Here is a 27,199-nt window from a genome sequence, read left to right as displayed (position 1 = left end):
TATATGTGCACATGTGTGTGCATATGTGTGTTTATGCATGTGTGTGTATCTGTATCTGTGTGTGTATGTGCAGGCACATCAGTGTGCATGTGAACATGCATGTGGAGCCTAGATGTCATTATTAGCATCTTCCTCAAGGTATTTCCACCTCATTTTCTGAGATATGGTCTTTCACTGATCCTGAAGCCCACCATGGCTAGGCTAGCTGGCCCCTGAGCTCCCAGGGACCCTAATGCCTCTGCTTTTCTTGTTCAGCGATTACAGACACAGACTACTGTACCCCACTTTTTTACATGGGTTCTGGTCTTCATGCTTGCACGTCAAGCACTTTACTGACTGTACCATCTTCCCAGGCATACTCCCCCATCTCCAGCTCTGGGACTATAGGCTGTGCACACCTGATTTTTTTTTTTTTCTTCACACAAACTCTGGAGGTTAACTGTGCTGTGGAATACTGTTCTCTGGACACAGCAGCCATCATTCTCATCAGAACAACTGTGTTGCAAAGACCCCTGAGCCCAGCTTTATTGACTGTTGACCTTCCCTTACAGAAGTAAGGAGTGGGGATAGGAGGGTCACAGAACCTTCACCTGAGACTCCAGCCATCCCCCTAACCCTGTACCTTCTGGTCACTTGTATGGAATTCTGTCCTAATTTCATATGACTCTGGAGTCATAGGAACTCTGGAAATGTTAGGTTTTGGAGCCTGTGGAAGACTAATTAAAGTACGAGGACTCCATCAATTACCTCTGGATAAGCCACCATCCATGTTGGGGACAGACTTTTGGGTGGTATTGCTGCTTGGGGGGAGGGTCATCTGTGTTTCTGTGAGTAATCCCTCACATATGTCCCATAAGCACACTCAGCTGTAGGTCGAAGGTTTTGTGGCTGGGTTGGTGTCCCACTCCTTCCACTTGAGTTGAGGCTGTGGCTGGTTACAGAAGATGGCTGGTTCAGGCTTCATGTCCCCATTACTAGGAGTCTTTGCTAGGGCTACTCTTGTAGATTCTTTGGAGTTTCCATTACACTAGGTTTCCACTATGTCCCTGATATGCCCCACCCCCCAATTCCAGTCTTTTCTTCCAGTCTTTTCTCCCAGTCTTTTCTCCCTTCCTTCCCCTGCCACCTGATCCTTTCTGTTCTCAATGCTACCTGTCCCCAGTCCACCCACAAAAATCTATTTCTCCTTCCCAAGGAGATCCATGCATCCCCACTTAAGCCCATCAAAAAGACCAGAAAGACTTCATCCAGCAATTGATGGTAGCAGACGCAGAGTCCCAGTACAAAACAGTAGACAGAGCTTGGGGAATTCTGCAGAGTCAGGGAGGGGAGGATTGGAGGAACCAGAGAGGTCGAGGACTCATCATGAGAACAAGGCCATAATCAACTGACCGGGACTCATGGGAATGCACAGAGCTAGGGAAACCTTAGGGGTTTGACATAGGTTTTCTGCATATATGTTAGGGCTGAATAGTGTGGGACAGGACCGAGGACAGGGGAGTAGGGGCTGAGAGGAAACATATCCCAGGAAATCTGACTCCAGAGACCAGCATCAGGATACAGATCTGAGTTTATTGCCCAGCCCATAAACTTATATACAGTGTTTGAACTGATCTAAATCCTTGGCCAATCATATCTTGACACACTGCACTCCAATGAAAGCCCTGACTAATGAGGTAACTCAGAAGGAGGAGGAAGAGGACTTCTGTGAAAATGGGGGAAGCAGCTATCCCCCTGGCCTCAGTTCCTTTTGTGCTGTCTCACAGGTGTGCTGGCAGTCAATTTAGAGATCAGGACTCTTCAGGAATCTCAGGAGCCTGTGCTGTCTCCATCTCCCACCTCCTTTTTTCCTCCACAGGTTGACCTTCACCTTCCGCACAGAATAGCTTGGTGTTTTTGTGTGAGACCTGACTGGGGTGGGGGTGGGGGAAGGATGCCCCTTACTCTTCTGCCTACTGTGGGGCCCTTTTCTTCCTACTGGGTTGCCTTTGTCCTACCTTGATTTGATGTTATGTGCCTGGTTTTATTGTAACTTGTTCTACAATGTTTGGTTGGTGTTCTGTTCTTTTCTGAGGGGAGATGGGGATTGGGGGTGGGAGGGTTGGACCTGGGGAGAAGGGAGGTGAAGTGGATAGGCTAGGAAGAGGGGAGGAAAGGAAACTGTGGTCAGGATGTAATATATTAGAAAATTAAAAACCCACAATTATTAAACAAACAAACAACAAAAAAACCAAAAAACATCACCAAACCAAACCAAACTAACTTGGTGCATTTAATTTGGATTTATTAACTTATAGAAAAAAATTCCTGGGAAGGAAGGCTTATGAAGAATTGGTTTTAGATTTTAATTTTTGTCATATAATTCTTGCTTATTCTTAGAAAAGTAACTAGTTGTTAAATTAATGAGGTCTGGGGCTACAAGATGGCTCAGTGGGTAAAGGTGCCTGCCACCCAGTCTGACCTGAGTCCCAGGGCTCACACTGTAGAAGAGAACCAATTCTGCAAATTGTCTTCTGATCTCCACATGCGGCCTGTGGTCTCACATGCAAGTGTGCGTGCACACACACACACACACACACACACACACACACACACGGAGGTTGTTAAAAAAGTCAATGACATTTGCTTGTTCTATGATGCAAGATAACACTTGAACTTGTAAATAAGATAACATTTGAATCTTATGAATATTCATGATATAATCTTCATTTCCATAATGATCCATTCTTAAGGCTTTTTTTTTTTTCCTTCTTTCTTTCTGCACATCTGAGATCTTTGAAACACTCTGAAAGTTTCTATTTTGAAATTTAGATTTACCCTGTCTGGCTTTAAAATGGTACATTGTTCAAGTTTAAGTTTTCTTTGACTCAGAGATTTCGAAGTTGTTTCTAGTTTGCTTTAAAAGTTAAAAATGTATTCCTTATTCAATATATGGCAGCACTTTTGGGGCCTTATGCAGCATGTCCCCTGTCACCTCCAGGGCCTCCTCAGAGCTAGAGGCAGGAACCTGTGGCTAGTGGGCAGTGTGGCTCCATTGCTTTGTAGTACTGATGCTGAGGAATTCCCTTGAGCCCGAAGCAGCCTGGCTTGGGAAATACCTCAAGGCTGGCCAAGGGACTACAGTCAGAAATTCTGGACACTTTTGTTTGATGGACGGGGATCACACGTGGGGTGGTTTTACTGTTTGCATATATTCACTGTATAAAATAATGAATTTCGTGATGGTATTTTCTTGTGCATATGTGATCATTTTGATCGTTTATAGCTTTCCATTGGCCTCTTTTACCTCCTCTCCTCCTGGGGGGACCGTTTCTTCTTTACAAGGAGCTCCCTTCCTATTTGCATGGCTTAAAAAAATGTCTAGATTGTACCTATGAGGAAGCATGTGATGTTTTGTCTTTGGAAGTCTGGGCTTATTTCTCTTGACATGGTGATCGCTAGTTCTGTCCATGTTCCCAATAAATGACTTGATTTCATTCTTTTTTTTTTTCTTTTTAATTTTTTTTATTACGTATTTTCCTCAATTACATTTCCAATGCTATCCCAAAAGTCCCCCATACCCTCCCCCACTCTTCCCTACCCACCCATTCCCAATTTTTTGGCCCTGGCGTTCCCCTGTACTGGGGCATATAAAGTTTGTGTGTCCAATGGGCCTCTCTTTCTAGTGATGGCCGACTAGGCCATATTTTGATATATATGCAGCTAGAGTCAAGAGCTCTGGGGTACTGGTTAGTGCATAATGTTGTTCCACCTATAGGGTTGCAGATCCCTTAAGCTCTTTGGGTACTTTCTCTAGCTCTTCCATTGGGAGCCCTGTGATCCATTCACTAGCTGACTGTGAGCATTCACTTCTGTGTTTGCTAGGCCCCGGCATAGTCTCACAAGAGACAGCTGTATCTGGGTCCTTTCAGCAAAATCTTGCTAGTGTATGCACTGGTGTCGACTTTGGAAGCTGATTATGGGGTGGATCCCTGGATACGGCAGTCTCTAGATGGTCCATCCTTTCATCACAGCTACGAACTTTGTCTCTGTAACTCCTTCCATGGGTGTTTTGTTCCGAATTCTAAGGAGGGGCACAGTGTCCATACTTTGGTCTTCATTCTTTCATGCGTTTAGCAAATTATATCTTATATCTTGGGTATCCTAAGTTTTGGACTAATATCCACTTATCAGTGACTACATATTGTGTGAGTTCCTTTGTGATTGTGTTACCTCACTCAGGATGATGCCCTCCAGGTCCATCCATTTGGCTAGGAATTCCATAAATTCATTGTTTTTAATAGCTGAGTAGTACTCCATTGTGTAAATGTACCACATTTTCTGTATCCATTCTTCTGTTGAGGGGCATCTGGGTTCTTTCCAGCTTCTGGCTATTATAAATAAGGGTGCTATGAACATAGTGGAGCATGTGTCCTTCTTACCGGTTGGGACATCTTCTTAATTTCATTCTTAAAGCTGAACAAAACTCCACTATAGTATAGGCAGATACCGTGTTTTCATTGATCTTTCTGACGGTTGCTAGACTCCTAATCTGCTTGCATAGCTTGGCTATGGGAAGAGTACTGTAAACGTGGATGCTTAGGTATCTCCCTCAAGTGCTGCCTGAGGTTCCTCTGGGTGTGTGCTGGGTCACAAGACTGCTTCTTCTTTACCGAGCTTGCTCTTCTCTCAACAAGGGACTGTTCTGCTTCTGGCAGAAAGACTGAAACCGCGGCACACGGTCTTCTTTCATCTTTACTTCCACTCCACCATAAACTCCCTCTGTAGCTCATTTCTCCCCTAATCATGCATTCACGAACACGTTTACTGGACATTCACACCATACCAGTAAGTTTTAAAGCAGTGGTCTTTCTAGCAATAAATGATCTGAACGAGATCTTAGTTATATGTGATTTCCATTCATTTTTAAAGTTTTTTGTTTATGTGTATGAGTATTTCATCTGCATTTATGTGTAAACACTATGTTCATGCAATGCCCACAGAGACCAGAAGAAGGCTTTAGATGCCCTGGAATTGTAGTTACAGACAGCTGTGACCCACCCTGTGGGTGGGGAATCAAATATGGGTTCTCCCAGTGCTCTTAACCACTGGGCTATCTCTCCAACTTCCAATTTACATTCGTAGACAAATTTTGAGATAAACAGATTGGTTTTTTTTTTTTTTTTTTTTAAATCACAGGGCACTGTTGGAAGACAGGCCAGAGGGACTGTAATACTTTGACCCTGGGTGAATTGGTTAGCTTCCTGGGTACCACAACTGAGGTGCAAACAAAAAGTATATTTGTGTGGGTTTTCAGCATCTTATCTGGGATGCAAATCTTTGGACAAGAAAGCTGCTAACCTCTGTCCTTTCTAGTTTCTGTGCTGGTTTGAAGCCTTTGTGTTTGGTACAACCTGGTAGATTTAGGTCATCTTAGGTCTGCTGGGAGAAAATTCACCACTCAGGCAATATCTCTGAAACTCTCTGAGGTCTTGCATGCAGTGGTTCTACAGGTGCTCATCTCAGTTCCCTCTTGGTTCAGCCCATGTGGTCTGAAGGACTTCACAGACAGCACAGGAAATGCCCTTCTGTGCAAGAAGTGTCCAGAACCTTTTGTTGTTGGTGGTGGTGGTAGTGGTGCTAGTACCATGTCAAAGAAATGGATTTTTTTATGTATGTGAGGGATTAGTGTTCAGGAATCTTGTTTGGATAAAGACCACAGCATACTTTTAACTTTTGTTTATTGATTGTTGTTAAATTTTCATTTCTTTCTTTCTTTTTTTTTGTTTCAGTTTACCTTCTTTTTTTAAAAAAAATTTTATTAGATATTTTCTTTATTTACATTTCAAATGCTATCCCGAAAGTTCCCTATATCCCCACCCACCCTGCTCCCCTACCCTCCCAATTCTTGACCCTGGCATTCCCCTGTACTGGGGCATATAAAGTTTGCAAGTCCAATGGGCCTCTCTTCCCAATGATGGCCGACTAGGCCATCTTCTGCTACATATGCAGCTAGAGACATGAGCTGTGGGGATACTGGTTAGTTCATATTGTTGTTCCACCTATAGGGTTGCAGACCCCTTTAGCTCCTTGGGTACTTTCTCTAGCTTCTCCATTGGGAGCCCTGTGTTCCATCCAATAGCTGACTGTGAGCATCCACTTCTGTGTTTGCCAGACACTGGCATAGCCTCACAAGAGACAGCTATTATCAGGGTCCTTTCAGCAAAATCTTGCTGGCGTATGCAATAGTGAAAAAATGTTCAGCATCCTTAATCATCAGGGAAATGCAAATCAAAACAACCCTGAGATTCCACCGCACACCAGTCAGAATGGCTAAGATCAAAAATTCAGGTGACAGCAGATGCTGGAGAGGATGTGGAGAAAGAGGAACACTCCTCCATTGTTGGTGGGATTGCAAGCTTTACAACCACTCTGGAAATCAGTCTGGCGGTTCCTCATAAAATTGGACATAGTACTCCCGGAGGATCCCACAATACCTCTCCTGGGCATATATCCTGAAGATGTTCCAACTGGTAAGAAGGACACATGCTCCACTATGTTTATAGCAGCCTTATTTATAATAGCCAGAAGCTGGAAAGAACCCAGATGTCCCTCAACAGAGGAATGGATACAGAAAATGTGGTACATTTACACAATGGAGTACTACTCAGCTATTAAAAACAATGAATTTATGAAATTCCTAGGCAAATGGATGGACCTGGAGAGCATCATTCTGACTGAGGTAACCCAATCACAAAAGAACTCACATGATATGTACTCACTGATAATTGGATATTAGCCCAGAAACTTAGAATACCCAAGATACAAGATACAATTTGCAAAACACATGAAACTCAAGAAGAATGAAGACCAAAGTGTGGATACTTTGCCCCTTCTTAGAATTGGGAACAAAACACCCATGGAAGGAGTTACAGAGACACAGTTTGGAGCTGAGACGAAAACATGGACCATCTAGAAACTGCCATTCCCAGGGATCCATCCCATAATCAGCCTCCAAACGCTGACACCGTTGCATACACTAGCAAGATTTTGCTGACAGGACCCTGATATAGCTGTCTCTTGTGAGGCTATGCCGGGGCCTGGCAAACACAGAAGTGGATGCTCACAGTCAGCTTTTGGATGGAACACAGGGCCCCCAATGGAGGAGCTAGAGAAAGCACCCAAGGAGCTAAAGGGGTCTGCAACCCTATAGGTGGAACAACAATACAAACTAACCAGTATCCTCAGAGCTCGTGTCTCTAGCTGCATATGTAGCAGAAGATGGCTTAGTCGGCCATCACTGGGAAGAGAGGCCCCTTGGTCTTGCAAACTCCCCCATATGCCTCAGTATGGGGGAATGCCAGGGCCAAGAAGTGGGAGTGGGTGGGTAGGGGAGTGAGGGGGGGGGGGTCTGGAGGACTTTTGGGATATCACTTGAGATGTAAATGAAGAAAATACCTAATTAAAAAAAAGAAAGAAAAAAAATTATAGATTTTCTTGACTTTTTGTTTTGTTTTCTTTTTCTTTTTTCTTTTCTTTTTTTTTTTTTTTGGTTTTTGTTTGTTTGTTTGTTTGAGACAGGGTTTCTCTGTGTAGCCCTGGCTGTCCTGAAACTCACTCTGTAGACCAGGCTGGCCTCAAACTCAGATATTTGCCTGCCTCTGCCTCCCAGATGCTGGGATTAAAGGTGTGCGCCACCGCTATCCAGCTTTTCTTGACCTTTTAAAAAATTACTTAGTATATTTATTTTTATTCTCATTTGTGGTGGGTGTTGCTGTTCCCCACCCCATTTTATGATGAAACAAATAGAGTTTAGAGAGTATTAATATTAGTCAAGTGAGTTGCTGACCTGGGAGCTGAGATATTTTCATTATCTTTACATTTTATTTTTTATTGTTATTTGTGTGATAGTACATACGTGTTTGTATATATTATTTTGATCTTTTTACATGGCTGAATATCAAATCCAGTGTTTGGTGCATGCTAACAAACACTTATCACCAAGTCCTCAACGTTAAAAAAAAGTGATTATTTGACAATGTCACCCTTGCACATAATATATTCTGGTCTCACTTCTCACCGGCACCCCTCTTATCCCCACCCACACCCCTCTTCCTATCACATCCAGATTTGACTCTGATGTCTTTTTATTGCGGCTTTGCTTTTGCTCTGTGACTCTCTGAGGTTAGTCAGAGGGCAGCCTGGATGGGTGTGGCTATGGAGCTGTCCATTAGAGTATGGGCATCCACAGTGGCTACGTCACTGAACACAGTGATTTCCTCTCCCCCTGCAACTTGCCATTGCCAATAGCTCCTCTGAACAGTCTGTTTCCTATGATCCTCTTGTCTGTGGCTGACTCTTGATGGATCTAGTCTCATACAGATCCTGTGTAGGCACCTGCAGCTCCCCACAGTATCTGAGCATTTATAACTGCTATGGCCAGGCTTCATAGCTGTCCTCTTTGTCTTCTGGATTTTTGTCCTTCCTGTCTACTCTCCAATGACCAGATTTCAATTTATTCTAGAGAAATTTCTCCATCATTTTATTTTTATTTTCATTTTTTTTGGTTTTTTTTTTGTTTTTTGTTTTTTTTTCGAGACAGGGTTTCTCTGTGTAGCCCTGGCTGTCCTGGAACTCACTCTGTAGACCAGGCTGGCCTCGAACTCAGAAATCTGCCTGCCTCTGCCTCCCGGGTGCTGGGATTAAAGGCATGCGCCACCAACGCCCGGCTTCATTTTATTATTTTACACCTTCCATCTCCTCTCCAATAAATGCAGAAACCCTCATGAACATGCCTTTGTGAGCATGTGTGCTCCTACCATGTAGAATATTCATAGTCTTGATTACAATCAGGGGACAAGTTTTGTTTAGTCTTGACTAGGCATTTGAGTGAAACAGTGTTTTTCATGGACTGACACGTGTGAACACGTATGCCACTTACTCCCATCTTTTATTAAGAAAATTTGCAATTTTTTTCTGAGTATAACAACATCCAAAAAGCTATATAGTGAGAACCCCTTCAAATTAAATTTAATTTCATTCTATGCCACTTAAATTCTATGATTGTTAGCACTTGTATGGTATTTGCCTTTAACTATATGCTTTTGTATTATATGCTTCTGAAGTGAACACTTTCCAAGTAGCAGTTTACATGTTTCTCAGGGATCTTTGCCAAGGAGTTTAATTTTAGATGCCTGTTCACACATATGCCCCGTTACACCAGCTTGTAATGGAACTGTAAAAAGATGAAGCCTGGCTTTCTGATTTAAAAAATTCTGGGTTTTGGAATTTTGAGATGGAGACCTCAGTTGAGAGTAGTTTATCGAAGCTTCCGAGTCTAAGAAGCTTGAAAAGCTCTCTTATGTCACTCTAAACTCCAGCAACCTGGTGCATACTAAGGTACTAGGGTGACTTCAACAATAATCACAAGTCCACTCAAAAACGTCAGACGGTAGCTGGCAGGGATTTGTTATCATAGCTCGTTCTGACATAATGGGATCCACTTACAAAACGTATCGTGAGATCAGAATTACCTTCAAATCTAGAAGCAGGAACAATCTATGGATGCTCATGTGATTCCAAACAAGCAAAATTGTGCTGATAGGGTGTCTCCTCTCGGCTGCTTCTGGGATTCTACCTACTCGCAGAATTTTCCCCTGTGTGTATCTAGGAGTCTTCTCCAGTATCAGTTACATGGGCCACTTTTTAGACACCCCCCTCTAGATTTATTTATGTTACATGTATATGTTATTTGTTTGTTTTAATTTTTGTGTATGTATATGGTATATGCACATGCATGTGTCTGTGAGATCCAGTCTGGAGGCCAGACATTGACTTCTGGCTCTTTTCTATCTCTTTGAGACAAGGTCTCTTATGGAATTTGGAGTTTCTCATTTTGGCTAGACTGACTATCCAGTGGACCCTCAGATCCACCCTGGTCACACCCAGCTTTTATGTTGGAGCCAGGGATGGAACTTAGGCCCCTCTGTGTATGTCCTTTGTCCACTGAGCCACCCCTCCTCCTCCCTGCTCATGTGTTTTAAAAAGTAACAGAGCCAAAAACTTTTAATGCCAATGAAGTGGGTCTAAAAGTCACTCAACTCATCCCCACAGGGTACAGATTTAAACATAGATGCCTTAGCCTAACATGATGACCTATGCCTGCATGTTCCTAGCACCTGGGAGGCTGAGGTAAAAAATGTTGTCAGGAGCTGAAAGGTAGCCTGGGCTACAGAGTGTGATTCTATCTCAAAGATAAATGAAGCCGAGGTCAAAATGAAGTCACAGGGTGACAGAGCTGGTCACACCCCCAAAGTAACTACATCCTCTGGCTGAATAAGACGGTTGCCATGGAAGCCAACTCACAGGGTTGCCATGGAAGCCAAGCACAGAACACAAAACTTGGGAATTCCCCAAAGATGTATTTTTGAAAGGCCCTAGGTAAATACCAAAGGACTAAGAATACTGCCACCCCAATGACCTCCCCTGCAGGGAGCGCCATCCTGGCTCCGGGACTCCGCCGAGCTTAGTCTCTACAGGTCAGAGTGGGGACCACGGGGGCAGACGGCTTCTGGGACAGGCGGGAGCCACAGAGCTGCTGAGGCAGCACCCTTTTGGGGCCGCAGACATCCGACACCCTCCCAGGCGGAGAACAGTGACCTGCCCTGCAGGGAGCGCCATCTTGGCTCCGGGACTCCGCCGAACTTAGTCTGTACAGGTCTGCTGACAGAGGATACTCAGAATCCCCAGAAGAACAACCTCTGAACAGAGACAACTATAACAACTCCAGAGATTACCAGATGGCGAGAGGTAAAGGTAAGAATCTTACTAACAGAAACCAAGACCACTCACCATCATCAGGACCCAGCACTCCCACTTCGCCCAGTCCAGGGCACCCCAACACACCTGAAAAACTAGACCTGGATTTAAAAGCATATCTCATGATGATGGTAGAGGACATCAAGAAGGACTTTAAAGAACTACAGGAGAACATGGCTAAAGAGTTACAAGTCCTTAAAGAAAAACAGGAAAACACAACCAAACTGGTAGAAGTCCTTAAAGAGAAAAAGGAAAACACATCCAATCAGATGATGGAAATGAACAAAACCATACTAGACCTAAAAAGGGAAGTAGACACAATAAAGAAAACCCAAAATGAGGCAACACTGGAGATAGAAACCCTAGGAAAGAAATCTGGAACCATAGATGCAAGCATCAGCAACAGAATACAAGAGATGGAAGAGAGAATCTCAGGTGCAGAAGATTCCATAGAGAACATGGGCACAACAATCAAGGAAAATGGAAAATGCAAAAAGATCCTAACTCAAAACATCCAGGAAATACAGGACACAATGAGAAGACCAAACCTACGGATAATAGGAGTGGATGAGAATGAAGATTTTCAACTCAAAGGACCAGCAAACATCTTCAACAAAATTATAGAAGAAAACTTCCCAAATCTAAAGAAAGAGATGCCCATGAACATACAAGAAGCCTACAGAACTCCAAATAGGCTGGACCAGAAAAGAAATACCTCCCGACACATAATAATCAGAACAACAAATGCACTAAATAAAGATAGAATACTAAAAGCAGTAAGAGAAAAAGGCCAAGTAACATATAAAGGCAAGCCTATCAGAATTACACCAGATTTTTCACCAGAGACTATGAAAGCTAGAAGATCCTGGACAGATGTTATACAGACACTAAAAGAACACAAATTCCAGCCCAAGCTACTATACCCAGCCAAACTCTCAATTAACATAGATGGAGAAACCAAAGTATTCCACGACAAAGCCAAATTCACACATTATCTCTCCACGAATCCAGCCCTTCAAAGGATAATAACAGAAAAAAACCAATACAAGGACAGGAACCACGCCCTAGAAACAACAAGAAGGTAATCCCTCAACAAACCTAAAAGAAGACAGCCACAAGAAAGAATGCCAACTTTAACAACAAAAATAACAGGAAACAACAATTACTTTTCCTTAATATCTCTTAATATCAATGGACTCAACTCCCCGATAAAAAGACATAGACTAACAAACTGGCTACACAAACAAGACCCAACATTTTGCTGCTTACAAGAAACTCATCTCAGAGAAAAAGATAGACACTACCTCAGAATGAAAGGCTGGAAAACAATTTTCCAAGCAAATGGTCTGAAGAAACAAGCTGGAGTAGCCATTCTAATATCAGATAAGATTGACTTCCAACCCAAAGTCATCAAAAAAGACAGGGAGGGGCACTTCATACTCAGCAAAGGTAAAATCTTCCAAGAGGAACTATCAATCCTGAATATCTATGCTCCAAATACAAAGGCAGCCTCATTCATTAAAGAAACTTTAGTAAATCTCAAAGCACACATTGCACCTCATACAATAATAGTGGGAGACTTCAACACACCACTTTCACCAATGGACAGATCATGGAAACAGAAACTAAACAGGGACACAGTGAAACTAACAGAAGTTATGGATCAAATGGATCTGGCAGATATCTACAGAACATTTTACCCTAAAACAAAAGGATACACCTTCTTCTCAGCACCTCATGGTACCTTCTCCAAAATTGACCACGTAATTGGGCACAAAACAGGACTCAACAGATACAAAAACATTGAAATTGTCCCATGCATCCTATCAGATCACCATGGACTAAGGCTGATCTTCAATAACAAAATAAATAATAGAAAGCCAACCTTCACGTGGAAACTGAACAACACTCTTCTCAATGATACCTTGGTCAAGGAAGGAATAAAGAAAGAAATTAAGGACTTTTTAGAGTTCAATGAAAATGAAGCCACAACATACCCAAACTTATGGGACGCAATGAAAGCATTTCTAAGAGGAAAACTCATAGCTCTGAGTGCCTCCAAAAGGAAACTAGAAAGAGCACACATTAGCAGCTTGACAACACACCTAAAAGCACTAGAACAAAAGGAAGCAAATTCACCCAAGAGGAGTAGACGGCAGGAAATAATCAAACTCAGGGGTGAAATCAACCAAGTGGAAATAAGAAAAACTATTCAAAGAATCAACCAATCAAGGAGCTGGTTCTTTGAGAAAATCAACAAGATAGATAAACCCTTAGCCAGACTCACTAGAGGGCACAGGGAAAGCATCCTAATTAACAAAATCAGAAATGAAAAAGGAGACATAACAAGAGATCCTGAAGACATCCAAAACACCATCAGATCCTTCTACCAAAGGCTATACTCAACAAAACTGGAGAACCTGGATGAAATGGAGAAGTTCCTAGACAGATACCAGGTACCAAAGTTGAATCAAGATCAGGTTAATGATCTAAACAGCCCTATATCCCCCAAAGAAATAGAAGCAGTCATTAATAGTCTCCCAACCAAAAAAAGCCCAGGACAAGATGGGTTTAGTGCAGAGTTCTATCAGACCTTCAAAGAAGATCTAATCCCAGTTCTTCACAAACTATTCCACAAAATAGAAACAGAAGGTACTCTACCCAACTCATTCTATGAAGCCACAATTACTCTGATACCTAAACCACAAAAAGACCCAACAAAGATAGAAAACTTCAGACCAATATCCCTTATGAATATTGATGCAAAAATCCTCAATAAAATTCTTGCTAACCGAATCCAAGAACACATCAAAACAATCATCCATCCTGACCAAGTAGGTTTCATCCCAGGGATGCAGGGATGGTTCAATATACGGAAATCCATCAACGTAATCCAGTATATAAACAAACTCAAAGACAAAAACCACATGGTCATCTCGTTAGATGCGGAAAAAGCATTTGACAAGATCCAACACCCATTCATGATAAAAGTCTTGGAAAGATCAGGAATTCAAGGCCCATACCTAAACATGATAAAAGCAATCTACAGCAAACCAGTAGCCAACATCAAAGTAAATGGTGAGAAGCTTGAAGCAATCCCTCTAAAATCAGGGACTAGACAAGGCTGTCCACTTTCTCCATACCTATTCAACATTGTACTTGAAGTCCTAGCCAGAGCAATTCGACAACAAAAGGAGATCAAAGGGATACAAATTGGAAAAGATGAAGTCAAAATATCACTTTTTGCAGATGATATGATAGTATATATAAGTGACCCTAAAAATTCCACCAGAGAACTCCTAAGCCTGATAAACAGCTTCGGTGAAGTAGCTGGATATAAAATTAACTCAAACAAATCAATGGCCTTTCTCTACACAAAGAATAAACAGGCTGAGAAAGAAATTAGGGAAACAACACCCTTCTCAATAGTCACAAATAATATAAAATATCTTGGCGTGACTCTAACTAAGGAAGTGAAAGATTTGTATAATAAAAACTTCAAGTCTCTGAAGAAAGAAATTATAGAAGATCTCAGAAGATGGAAAGATCTCCCATGCTCATGGATTGGCAGGATCAACATTGTAAAAATGGCTATCTTGCCAAAAGCAATCTACAGATTCAATGCAATCCCCATCAAAATTCCAAATGAATTCTTCAACGAATTAGAAAGTGCAATCTGCAAATTCATCTGGAATAACAAAAAACCTAGGATAGCAAAAACTCTTCTCAAGGATAAAAGAACCTCTGGTGGAATCACCATGCCGGACCTAAAGCTCTACTACAGAGCAATTGTGATAAAAACTGCATGGTACTGGTATAGTGACAGACAAATAGACCAATGGAATAGAATTGAAGACCCAGAAATGAACCCACACACCTACGGTCACTTGATCTTCGACAAGGGAGCTAAAAACATCCAGTGGAAGAAAGACAGCATTTTCAACAAATGGTGCTGGCACAACTGGTTGTTAACATGTAGAAGAATGCGAATCGATCCATTCCTATCTCCTTGTACTAAGGTCAAGTCTAAGTGGATCAAGGAACTTCACATAAAACCAGAGACACTGAAACTTATAGAGGAGAAAGTGGGGAAAAGCCTTGAAGATATGGGCACAGGGGAAAAATTCCTGAATAGAACAGTAATGGCTTGTGCTGTAAGATCGAGAATTGACAAGTGGGACCTCATGAAACTACAAAGCTTCTGCAAGGCTAAAGACACCATCAATAAGACAAAAAAACCACCAACAGATTGGGAAAGGATCTTCACCTATCCTAAATCAGATAAGGGTCTAATATCCAACATATATAAAGAACTCAAGAAGGTGGACTCCAGAAAGTCAAATAACCCCATTAAAAAATGGGGCTCAGAACTGAACAAAGAATTCTCGCCTGAGGAATACCGAATGGCAGAGAAACACCTGAAAAAATGTTCAACATCCTTAATCATCAGGGAAATGCAAATCAAAACAACCCTGAGATTCCACCTCACACCAGTCAGAATGGCTAAGATCAAAAATTCAGGTGACAGCAGTTGCTGGCGAGGATGTGGAGAAAGAGGAACACTCCTCCATTGTTGGTGGGATTGCAAGCTTGTACAACCACTCTGGAAATCAGTCTGGCGGTTCCTCAGAAAATTGGACATAGTACTACCGGAGGATCCAGCAATACCTCTCCTGGGCATATATCCAGAAGATGTCCCAACCGGTAAAAAGGACACATGTTCCACTATGTTCATAGCAGCCCTATTTATAATAGCCAGAAGCTGGAAAGAACCCAGATGTCCCTCAACAGAGGAATGGATACAGAAATTATGGTACATTTACATAATGGAGTACTACTCAGCTATTAAAAAGAATGAATTTATGAAATTCCTAGCCAAATGGATGGACCTGGAGGGCATCATCTTGAGTGAAGTAACACAATCACAAAAGAACTCACACCATATGTATTCACTGATAAGTGGATATTAGCCCAAAACTTAGGATACCCAAGATTTAAGATACAATTTGCTAAACGCATGAAACTCAAGAAGAATGAAGACCAAAGTGTGGACACTGTGCACCTTCTCAGAATTGGGAACAAAACACCCAGGGAAGGAGTTACAGAGACAAAGTTCGTAGCGGTGATGAAAGGATGGACCATTTAGAGACTGCCGTATCCAGGGATCCATCCCATAATCAACTTCTAAACGCTGACACCATTGCATACACTAGCAAGATTTTGCTGAAAGGACCCAAATATAGCTGTCTCTTGTGAGACGATGCTGGGGCCTAGCAAACACAGGAGTGGATGTTCACAGTCAGCTATTGGATGTATCACAGGGCTCCCAATGGAGAAGCTAGAGTAAGTACCCAAGGAGCTAAAGGGATCTGCAACCCTATTGTTGGAACAACATGATGTACTAACTAGAACCCCGGAGCTCTTGTCTCTAGCTGCATATGTATCGAAAGATGGCCTAGTCAGCCATCAATGGAAAGAGAGGCCCATTGGACTTGCAAACTTTATATGCCCCAATATAGGGGAATGCCAGGGCCAAAAGAATGGGAATAGGTGGATAGGGAAGTGGGGGGGCACTATGGGGGACTTTTGGGATAGCATTGGAAACGTAATTGAGGAAAATATGTAATAAAAATATTAAAAAAAAAAAAAAAAGAACCAGGGGAATGCCAGGACCAAGAAGTGGGAGTGGGTGGGTAGGGGAGTGGGAGGGGGGTCTGGGGGACTTTGGGGATAGCATTTGAAATGTAAATGAAGAAAATACCTAATTAAAAAAAATAAATTGGAAAAAAAAAAAAGAAAATAAAATTAGCCCTCCAGTAAAAAAAAAAAAAAAAAAAAAAAAGTAACAGTGGAGATGCTGCTAGGATTAAGGGAATTGGAGGTCATTGGGGTGGCAGTATTCTTAGTCCTTTGGTATTTACCTAGGGCCTTTCAAAAATACATCTTTGGGGAATTCCCAAGTTTTGTGTTCTGTGCTTGGCTTCCATGGCAACCCTGTGAGTTGGCTTCCATGGCAACCGTCTTATTCAGCCAGAGGATGTAGTTACTTTGGGGGTGTGACCAGCTCTGTCACCCTGTGACTTCATTTTGACCTCGGCTTCATTTATCTTTGAGATAGAATCACACTCTGTAGCCCAGGCTACCTTTCAGCTCCTGACAACATTTTTTACCTCAGCCTCCCAGGTGCTAGGAACATGCAGGCATAGGTCATCATGTTAGGCTAAGGCATCTATGTTTAAATCTGTACCCTGTGGGGATGAGTTGAGTGACTTTTAGACCCACTTCATTGGCATTAAAAGTTTTTGGCTCTGTGTTAATTAAAAAAAAATGTGGCAGTTCTATTTGCTTTGTAAATGTTAGACTGATGCCTTTCTGCAGTTTTTTTTTTTTTCCAATTGAGGTCATGAAGCATCTCAAGTGTGTGTCACACTATGTAAAATATTGTTCTCAATGTGGGTTCATATGTGTGAATGTATACATGTCAACAAGATATGTCTCAAAATCCAAATAGGGAATTACAAGTTTATCTAACTATAGTAGAATCTGGTCCTTAATAACTCACCAATGGCATATTTAACTCAGTTCACTTTTTAAGAAAAATATTGGATATGTGCACTTATGCCACAGTGTGTGTATGGTCAGTGACAGATATCGGTGTCAGTTTGTACTTCTACCTTGCTGAGGTAGGTGCTGGGTACTGCAGCTTGAGAGCTTTCCGGAGATTCCTTCCTGTCTCAATGTAGAAGTACCAGGATTACAGATGTACCCCACTGTATCTGGCCATTTTATGTGGCTTCCAGGGTTCATGATGTTTGTATCAGCAAGAAAGTTAATTCACTGAGCCATCTGAAGGACTTTTGTCACATTTTAAAAATAAGACTGTTACCATTATAAAGCTCTTGCCACATGTTCAGGATGGGTTGTGTGCCTATAAATATATATATATATTATTTATATAATTTATATATATAATTTATATATTTATATATATATCAGATATATATATAAATAATATCTGAAAATGTAGGACTTTTGGTCCTTCTGTGGAATATAGACACAGAAATTTAAGCATGACAACAGAAATGTAATTTGATTCTATTCATCATACAACAACAACAACAACAAAAATCTAGTATAGAAATAACCTAGGGGCTGGAGAGATGGCTCAGAGGTTAAGAGCACTGACTGCTTTTCTAGAGGTCCTGAGTTCAATTCCCAGCAACCACATGGTGGCTCACAACCATGTGTAATGGGATCTGGTTTCTTCTTCTGGTATGCAGGTATACATACGGGCAGAACACTGTATCCATAGTAAATAAAAAATCTTTGTAAAAAATGACTTGGAAAAAATTTTGTATATTTTTATTTTTAACGTCTTTCATCAATGGTTACAGTGAGACTTCAAAATACTCTGCCTCTGTTGTATAGCCTTAATTTACAGTAATGTAACACATACTCTGGATAAAATGGCTCCGCATTTAGTTTCCAAGGACTTTGAGTGTAAGACTCTGCTGTGCTAACTTAAGGGGGGTGGGAAGCCCGATTCCAACAAGGAACACAGAATGAGGGTATACCCGATATTCTGCAAATCATGGCAGCATTTCCTGGGGCTGTTCTTCTGACCATAACATTCCATCTGTGGTTTTGACTGCTTCCCCAAACACAAGGATGATAGGTGTGTATTCTCAGTGCTACAGGGCTTTATAAATGATGCCAGGGCAGCCCTGGTGAGTAGGGCTTTATTCTGTAACCCTTGGAGCCAGACTCCTATGGAACTTCGGTGGTCATGGTGGATTGCTGGCCCAACAAGAGCCTAGTCATGGGCAGCCTCCGTGTCTCTGAGGCAAGCACGGTGGCAGGCTGTCCCGGGTAATCACTCCAGGCAGCCCATGGAAAAACCGCTTTTTGGTTAAGTCTGCCTCATAGCGTTCCATCAATGGAAAAAATTGAACATGATGAGGGTGTGTAACGAGCAGACAGAAATATATCCAGCATTGCACAGGATCCGTTTTTAGCTCTCAACGGCTGAGCAGTCGAAGTGTTAGACACCATTTCCTGGCTCAGTAGGGCAAAAGGAAGACAGAACATAGCTTCTAGCTGGGTGAAACTTTGTTAAACAAAAGCTCCTGAGAACAACTGGCCAAAGCCACCGTTCTGAGCAAGGTAAGGTAATAAAAATGTCTGTCCTTGTGGGTTGAGACTTAGTTTATCTGGGAAGATAGGTTTTCTGAAAGCTTTCCTCGGCAGCATGTCCTTGGGGCTTTGTCTCGTGTTAGTTTATCCTCAGCACGAGTTACTGAACAGAATGGAATTATTATCTCAAAGTTTAGTGTATATGTGATTTCAAACGCCTTGAGGTGATGTATTACAGTTGTTTTAGAATACTTTATGAATTGAAAATTCTCCAGGCTGATTCATATGGACCGTCCGCCCCACCCCCCACCCCCCAAGCTACCTGAAGAAAGTGCCATGTCTCAGTCTGATCCTGTTAAAATGTGAGTGACTGGTGCTTAGCTTTCTGGTCAATTTCTTTCAGGGTGGAATGGGAAATTGATATGTGACTGAGATTGTATATTTATTGTTTCCTGGTTATTCTACCAAATGCAGCTTATAGCCGAGTAAGGGTTTATTTTCTGCCTTCTAATTTGCTGTTCACTGTTATTTGTCCTTAGGCTTGTCTTGAGCTTTTGGGGAGGGGGTGGGTGAGGAGAAACATTGTAGCTCTGGGTAAGAGGCCCTCAGTTTAAGCAGACTGAGGGATCTGGGCGGTGACATTCATTAGAGCCTGAACTCCAAGCACAAGCTGTCCCAACTGAGGGCGTGTGCCGACAGCAGGAGAGAGAAACCCTAGACTGGGTCCCTCTTGCTTGGTCGGTCATTCATTTGGCCCAGCATGTAATTCTCAGAAAATTGGTGGGTGGAGAGAGTGAAAATAGGAAGGTCTTTTGAAGTCATAACTTGGAAGTGTATTTATAGGCTATCTGGAGAGTAAGGGATCGTCTGCATGGCTGCTAGAGGGTTTCCTGGTGTGTTTTAGCCTTTCACTGTGGCCTTAAGTCAGGGCTAGGGATTCTGGAAATCTGTTTCCTTTCACTATGAAGATGCTATGGCAACTGGGATCGTGCAGTGAAAGTTCATTTTTAGCTGTAGGAAGATGTCTCCCCATGGGTGTGGTGGGTACCCTCAGTCCATCCTGTCCTTTATAGAAACGTCTTTGGGAGGGTGGAGGCGTCCGGGTGAAGTTCAGGTCAGTTCTACCCACAGAATAACGGGTCATATTGTTGATTCCTTTTAAATTCAGAAGTGTTGCTGGGACAGAGTGAGAGGGGACAGTTCAGAGTGGCAATTCTCGGCCTCTCTCTCTCTCTGCTGAGTTGGACACTTGGCACTAGTTTTTTGTTTTCATGGGCTCACAGGCTGATGCAGAACCCGGTGACTCAGGCTCACAACACCAGCTTAGATGGTGTTACGAATACATTCAGACTAAACCACCAATACTGGTTGCAAAGCCTTCTCAGGCCATACTTGGGGGGCATAGTCAAGGGGGAGGCTCAGGGTCCTTGGGACGAGATTGTCCTTCCAATGTGACCCCCCTCATACTCCATCAGACAGAAGATGCTTCTTGATGGACTGAGTTTGTGCCCCACTCACTCTGCAGTTAGTACGAGGTCTCCACAGCTCCTTTGAGACATAAATATGGAAAGAATAAATGAACCCCGAATTATACTCCTTAAGTAACCCAGGCACTTTCTCAGATCTGTGTAGACGTCCAGGTTTGCTCTGCTCTGTAGAAGTCACTTACATGGTGATAAGAACCGAAGTTAGTGTGATCTTGTGCCTCAATTGCTAGATGTCTTAGAAAATCATTTCCCATTCACAAACATTCAGAGCCGAGGTCATTTTGGACATATTTTTACTTTTAGAGAAAAAGCATCTTTCTCTGTTGGAGCGAAGAGTGTCTTAGATACAGGCCAAGAAAGTGATGGTCTTGTGAGAGAGGTATGGGCTTTGGATAGAACAGATTGAAGGAAATCATCACTACTGAGGAAAATAAAAGTAGTGAGCGTATGAAATCCATGGAGCTGATAACTGCATTGGAGTAGCAGTGGTGGCCACTCCTCTGTATTACTCAGTCTTGCTTAGTGAGTTATAGATTCCGGAGAATTCTGTCTTGGTATAGTTGTATTTTTTTTTTTTTTTTTGTAGTTCTGGGGTTAGAATCTAGGATGTCTTGCATAGCAGGCAGGTGCTGTACTGCTGATACACACACACACACACACACACTTTCCAGCTTTTCTTAAAACAGTTAACATTTATTGGGAAGATTCAACTGTGTCCCAGAATCTGATTTATGGTGTTCCTCTAAGCCCCCACCCCCTTTCTATTTCTGGATCTTGTTATTTCATTTGTTTTTTTTTTCGAGACAGGATCTTCTATGTAGCCCTGGCTATTCTGAACTTTACTAGGTAGTCCAGGCTGGCCCCAAGCTCTGCCTCTACTTTCTGGGTGCCAGAATTAAAGGTGTGGATGAAGTTAGTGTTGACCAGAGCCTGGCTTCCCTAGCTCTTTAAAGTCCATATCTGAGGAAACAGAGCTGAAGAATGAATCTTAGAGCACTGAAAATCCACAGCCTTGAAGTAGTATGTCCAAAATGACAGGGAGAGTTATTTGCCTAGAGAAATAGAAGGAGTTAGGGTATCCTTAGAGGGAAGCTGAGATGGGTCTCCAGATATCTTGTTAATTCTATTCTCACAGTATTTAAAAATTGGGAATACTTTGGTATATCTATATCTGTATACCATTACTAAGTAAGTTAATAAAGATCCATATGTACATGTGTGTATGTACATGTACATATTTCACATGTGCGCATAGATCCACCTCTGTCTTTGCTACTGTCCTCTTCTTTTCCTGCTCTGTCACCGTCTTTCCTTTTCTTTTCCTGTTCTGTCACCATCTTTCCTCTTTTTTTGTGCTCTGTCACCTTCTTTCCTTTTCTTTTCCTGCTCTGTCACCTTCTTTCCATCTCTTTACAAATCTTATCAGCTCAGACAGATTTAAGCATCTATGTAGAGGGAGGACTTTTGCCTTGTTATTGTTTAATACAGCTCAAAGCTCCACTTAAACCATGACCTCCTCATCTTGGTACTGTTGCTACAGAGAACTTCCGGCTTGCCGGGCTTAGCTCAGCCTACTCGATAAGGCACCAGTGACTGGCATTCTTGTACCAGTCAATTCCCTCTTAGTCTTTAATTAAGAGGCGAGCTTTTTCTTTCTTTGCATTGTTACATTCTTTGCCCCTCAATCCATAAAGAACACAGATTTAGTTTTGCTCAGTGTTTTTAAGTTCCAAGAAATCTAAGGGATGACACAAGAAGACAGACTGTAGGCAGCCTTGCTGTTGAGCAGGTTTTTCTCACAGAAACAGATTCAGTTTTGCTGTAGTAAGAAAACCCTCATATCTTCAAGAATTCAGACAATCCAGAAAGACGAGCTCTAGGGCCTGAATGATGTAATTTCTAGGTCCCATTTCCCACAATACCGGATATTGGCAAGTGAGATTTCAACATGAATTTTGGAGGGGACAAAATTGTCAAGCTTTATTTGAAAGAGCGCCCTGCGGTATGAGCCAGCATCAGGATGTATATTAGTTGCATTTCTCCAGGGTGAATTTAAGACTTCAAGGCTCTTATAAACTCTGGAGACCAGAAGTCTAGGGTCATAATACAGCAGGGCCATACGGCCTCTGAGATGCTGGAAAGAAGCCTTCCTTGATTATTTTAGCATCTGGCGGAGGCCGCTAACTCTTGGTGCCTTTGGTTTGTAGTTACACGACTGACTTCTGCCCATGCTCTGAGGTCTCATTCTGACAGAGTGCTTAGGTTCTGGTTAGTCCTTGCCCTGGCAGATGCATTATGGGAAGGGCTAACAAACACAGCGATGGCCTGAGGTATTACTAGGTACTTGGAGACAGACAAAGTTTACCTATGAAGTGGTGGACCGGGTTATCACTTACACTCCAGCAAAGGGATGTGGCTCTTGTTAGAGGTGGCATCCAAGAGCATGGAGTTCTCAGGGCTTCGCTGAAGGCTGAGCAATCCTGGGTATCTTTAGGTCAATCCTGGGGAATAGTTCTCATCCAGCTTGTGTGCTGGGCATGACACACGTCCCTGGCTTGTACTCATGATGGAGTAGGGTTTCCAGGATGGAGCAGGAAGGGAGGAGGCAGGCGGGGTAAGCTCAGTGCTAAAGTCCATAAGATGGAAAATGGTGGAAAGAAACACTCCTGGAGTGAGAACACACTGCTTCCAGGCTCTCTGGGGCTACCATTAGCAGGTGGAAAGGCACTTAACAGATGGACGAGCAGGAAGCCCACAGAGGCAGCGGTGCCTCCATCACCAGTGTTGGAGGTCCTTGGCTTCCTTTGGCATGCAGTCTGCATTTAAATGCCTTCTTCCTTCACAGGGAGGAGGGCATGTCTGTGCAGCTAGCTTACCTTGCTTGACTGCAGACTCAAGTATCCAATTACCTGCCTAACACTGTCATGTCAATGTCCGGTGGACCTGGCTTTTCTAGCATTGAATCCCCAGTCTTTCACGTTAACTTTCTTCTGCTGTGACAAGATCCTGAGAAAATGGATTGTCACAGAGGACAGGTATTTGTGGGTCATGACTTAAACAGCTTAAGTCTGTTTGGCTGTCGTTTGGGGGCCTGCGATGAGGCAGAAGTATATCATGACAGATAGCCTGCCTTGTGGCAACCAGGAAGAAAACAGAGGAAGAGCTTGGGGTCCCAGTATCCCCCTTAAGGGCACATGCCTCCTACTAAGCCCTGTCTCTTCAGTTTCATCTCTTTCCAGATGTGCCTGCCTCAAGCTGGCAGCTTAATCTACTGGCCTTGAGGGGATCTTAAATTTTAGATTGTGTCTGTCTCTGTGTTGCGGGCTGACCTCTAGCTCTTGATTCTCCTGCCTCTGCCTCATGAGTGCTGGGATTACAGATCCACACTCAAATACTCAGGGTATTTGAGACCAAAGCCATAGCATCTTCTCCTAGCCTGTTCTACTCTACCTGGCCTTTCCCTTCAGTTACTTAGACTGAGAATCTTAGAGTTGCCGTAGCATCTCTTGCTGCACACTTCTCTCCATGGAGGTTCCTCTGGGCTCTTCTCTTACTGTGTTCAGTGTCTGCCCACTCCTCAGTCCCCCCTCAGTTGAGCCCTAACCTCTCTCACATGAATCGTGGCACTGGCCTAGCACATCTGTCTGCCTCTGCTTTCCTTGGCAATCCAGGTGCATAAGGCAGCCATGCAGATCACCGTTTGCCCCATGTAGATTCCTCTGTAGCAACCCCCAGTGTCAATGTTAAAAGCCCCAGTCCTTTGGATGTCTCTCCTGGCTGTACCCTAGTCTCCTCATCCCTCATTACTTCTGCTGCACTGCTCCTCAGACCCTCGGCCCCAGACACACTCACATACCCACCCATCTCCCATCTCCTCTGGGTTTTGCACTTTCTGTCAGTTGGAATGCTCTTTGGGGACCCTCATGGTTCTAATGTTCTAACTAATGTTTCCTTTAGGGAAGGGACAGAGATCACATCCACTCTGAAAGAGGAACCTCGAAGTTAAATGCACATTTTAAAGAAGATGTGGAGTAATTTCAGATTTAAAAAAAAAAAAAAAAAAACAGATGGAGTAGAATTTTAAACTGTTTCAATGCAGCACTATGTTAATGACTTGTTTTGTTGCTATGACAACACATCCCATACAAGCAACTTAAGGAAGAAAGGGTTTACCTGGCTCACAGTTTGACCATGGTCCATTGTAGTAGGTAGGGAACTCTAGGGCAGCAGGAGCATGAAGCAGCTGGTCACTGGTACTGCAGTCAGGAAGCAGAGAGCGGTGAATTCTGTTGTCCAGCTGGCCTTATTGTTCATCCTTCCAATAGCAGTTAAAGTGAGTCCTTCCACGTCAGTTAAACCTAATCCAGCCGACCTCTCAGAGACATGCACTAAGGTTGGTCTCCTAGGCTATTCTAGAACCTATAAACTTAGCAGTTAGTTAGTGTTAAAAGTGATTAGAAAGATCCTGGTTTGATTTCTACTTTTTTTCCCTTTGACCTCTTAGTGATTTTGACTTAGCCATTCAACCCCTGTCTTAGTCAAACTTTCTATTCCTGCACAAAATATCATGACCAAGAAACAGTTGGGGAGGAAAGGGTTTATTCAGCTAACACTTCCGTGTTGCTGTTCATCACCAAAAGAAGTCAGGACTGGAACTCAAGCAGGTCAGAAAGCAGGAGCTGATGCAGAGGCCATGGAGGGATGTTACTTACTGGCTTGCTTCCCTGGCTTGCTCAGCTTGTTTTCTTTTAGAATCCAAGACTACCAGCCCAGGGATGGCACCACTCACAATGAGCCCTTCCACCCTTGATCACTAATTGAGAAAATGCCCCATAGCTGGATCTCATGGAGACATCTCCTCAAGGTTGGTTCCTTTCTCTGTGATAACTCCAGCTTGTGTCAAGTTGACACACAAAACTGGGCAGTACACCTGGAGACTTAGTTCCTTTTTCTATGAGGCAGGGGTAATTGTGCAAGTTATTAATCATGGCCCCCACTTCTCAGGGATCTTTTCCACACAACTTGCTAAATTTGTCCCATCCCCCCATGCACCCGTAGACTTTGAGTTCCAAAGCATTTAAATTCCTGTGCAATTAAAAAATGTTAAGTTAAATACTTTTTTTTTCCCTCTTGAGTCAGAGTCTCAAGAATCCCAGGCCACCTTGTTAACAAGCTCGAGGATGACCTTGAACTCCTGACCTTCCTATTTCTACCTCCCAAGTGCTGGGATTACAGATGTGTTTTACCATGCCTAGCTAAAACAGCAAAGTTTAAGCTTTAACGGGACCTACTGGTCCCGTTCAATTTGTCCCCTAAAGTTTTAATAAGTTGTTAGGTAAAATCTAAACAGGTTTGTGTGTAACCACACACATGAGTTAAGAGATGTTTCATCAATGACTAGTTTGACTTTTACCGGTGGGCCCAAGGGTACCTTCGGATCAGAACAGAGTATAAGTGGACCCTGGTAGAGGGCCATGTGGTCAGCTAAAGTAGAATAGTCACACGTTTATGAGGGTGGGGGACACACCTCTTTACACGAAGTGGGGGAAATGTGTGCGCGTTCATTTTTTTAGGTTCAAATGGGACAGTGTATGATACAGAAAGGTTTGTGCCAAGAATAACTTGGTAGAATCACTGTAGCATATTTTGGTTGTAAAATGTGATTGCTTCCAATTTCCTGAGGTGTGTGTCTCATTTGTGGGTCTCCCCAGTCAGAGACAAAGAAGCCAACCTCGGCAGCCCTGTAGCCCGAGACCCCAGGCTGCCTGTGTTATGGTGTGAAGCTTGGGTGCCACTTGCAGAAACCCAGGCTTGCTTCTGTGGGATGGCTCAAGCACAGTTAATAGAGAGGCTATTTAAAAGTCACGCTGACAGTTTTGATTCTGGTACTCGTAAGTTGCAGAGGAAAGGGCCATTTGAAAGCCATTATTTAGAATTTATCTGATTGTGGTGCTCACCCCTGGTCACCATGAGGTCTTAGAGGACTGGAATGTAGGGGAAATTTGAGTGATACTGAAGGAGACCAAGGAGAAAAGGTGAAACAGGAGAGAACATTAGCACATTAAACAAACAACAAACACACACAGAAGTGGAGGATCTGGGAGGTCAGCTGTGGAGCACTTGCCTCCTAAGCAGTGGGCCCTGTGTTTAATCTCAAGAACCCACGTTCAAAAGCAACAACACCAAGAGCAAAAGCAGTGCAGTGCGGTACGTGTGGGTCATCTCAGTGCTGGAGAGGCCGAGATAACTGGATCCCTAGGACTCCTTAACTAATCAACCTGGCCTACTCAGCTAGATCTAGGCCAATGAAAGAGAGACTCTGTCTCAATGAAAAGAAGCCCGGTGCTGTCTGAGGTACAGCAGCTGAGGTCCTCTGGCCTTTGCACACAACATAAAACACATGCATGCTCACCCACACAGACAAGTGTGTTTCCGTACAGACAAAAAGACACATATCCATACACGCAAGCAGGCACGCATCACCACCAGCAACAACAACAACAAATGATACTTTCAAATGCCTGGCTAAAAAACTTATGAGACACATTTTGACTTTTCTTAACGGAAGATATTTTCTTTCTCACTATTGGGGCCATTTCATTCTAAACTATATGGATTCTGTAATTTTGCTTCAAAGGATTTTTGTCATCAAACCCCTGAAATGTTTTTCTGTTCCCATGATGGTTTGGCTGTAGCCAGCCACTCGATTTTCTTGGCATTTCACATACCAGCAATATTTGTGGGATGTGGTCTCTGCACTGTTGGAGTTGTGCGCTCTCCAG

At 42.9% G+C, this 27,199-nt stretch overlaps 1 protein-coding gene across 2 annotated transcripts in view; it reads left to right on the top strand.

Moving 5' to 3' along the window:
* Positions 1 to 27,199, top strand: part of Tiam2 (TIAM Rac1 associated GEF 2) — a 206,975-nt gene that overhangs the window by 55,392 nt on the left and 124,384 nt on the right. Inside the window, exon 1 of one of the 2 annotated variants that reach the window (XM_021186121.2) lies at positions 18,872 to 18,960. The exons of the other annotated variant lie outside the window; for it this stretch is intronic. The gene's annotated coding sequence lies outside the window, so the exon portion shown is untranslated. Of the gene's footprint in view, positions 1 to 18,871; positions 18,961 to 27,199 lie in introns of those variants that run through there. 2 annotated transcript variants of the gene reach the window in all.

The sequence above is a fragment of the Mus caroli genome, unplaced genomic scaffold, assembly GCF_978045245.1.
Source record: "Mus caroli unplaced genomic scaffold, Mus_caroli_1 scaffold_18, whole genome shotgun sequence".
NCBI lineage: Eukaryota > Metazoa > Chordata > Mammalia > Rodentia > Muridae > Mus > Mus caroli.
This window is presented reverse-complemented; position numbering and strand designations above follow the sequence as displayed.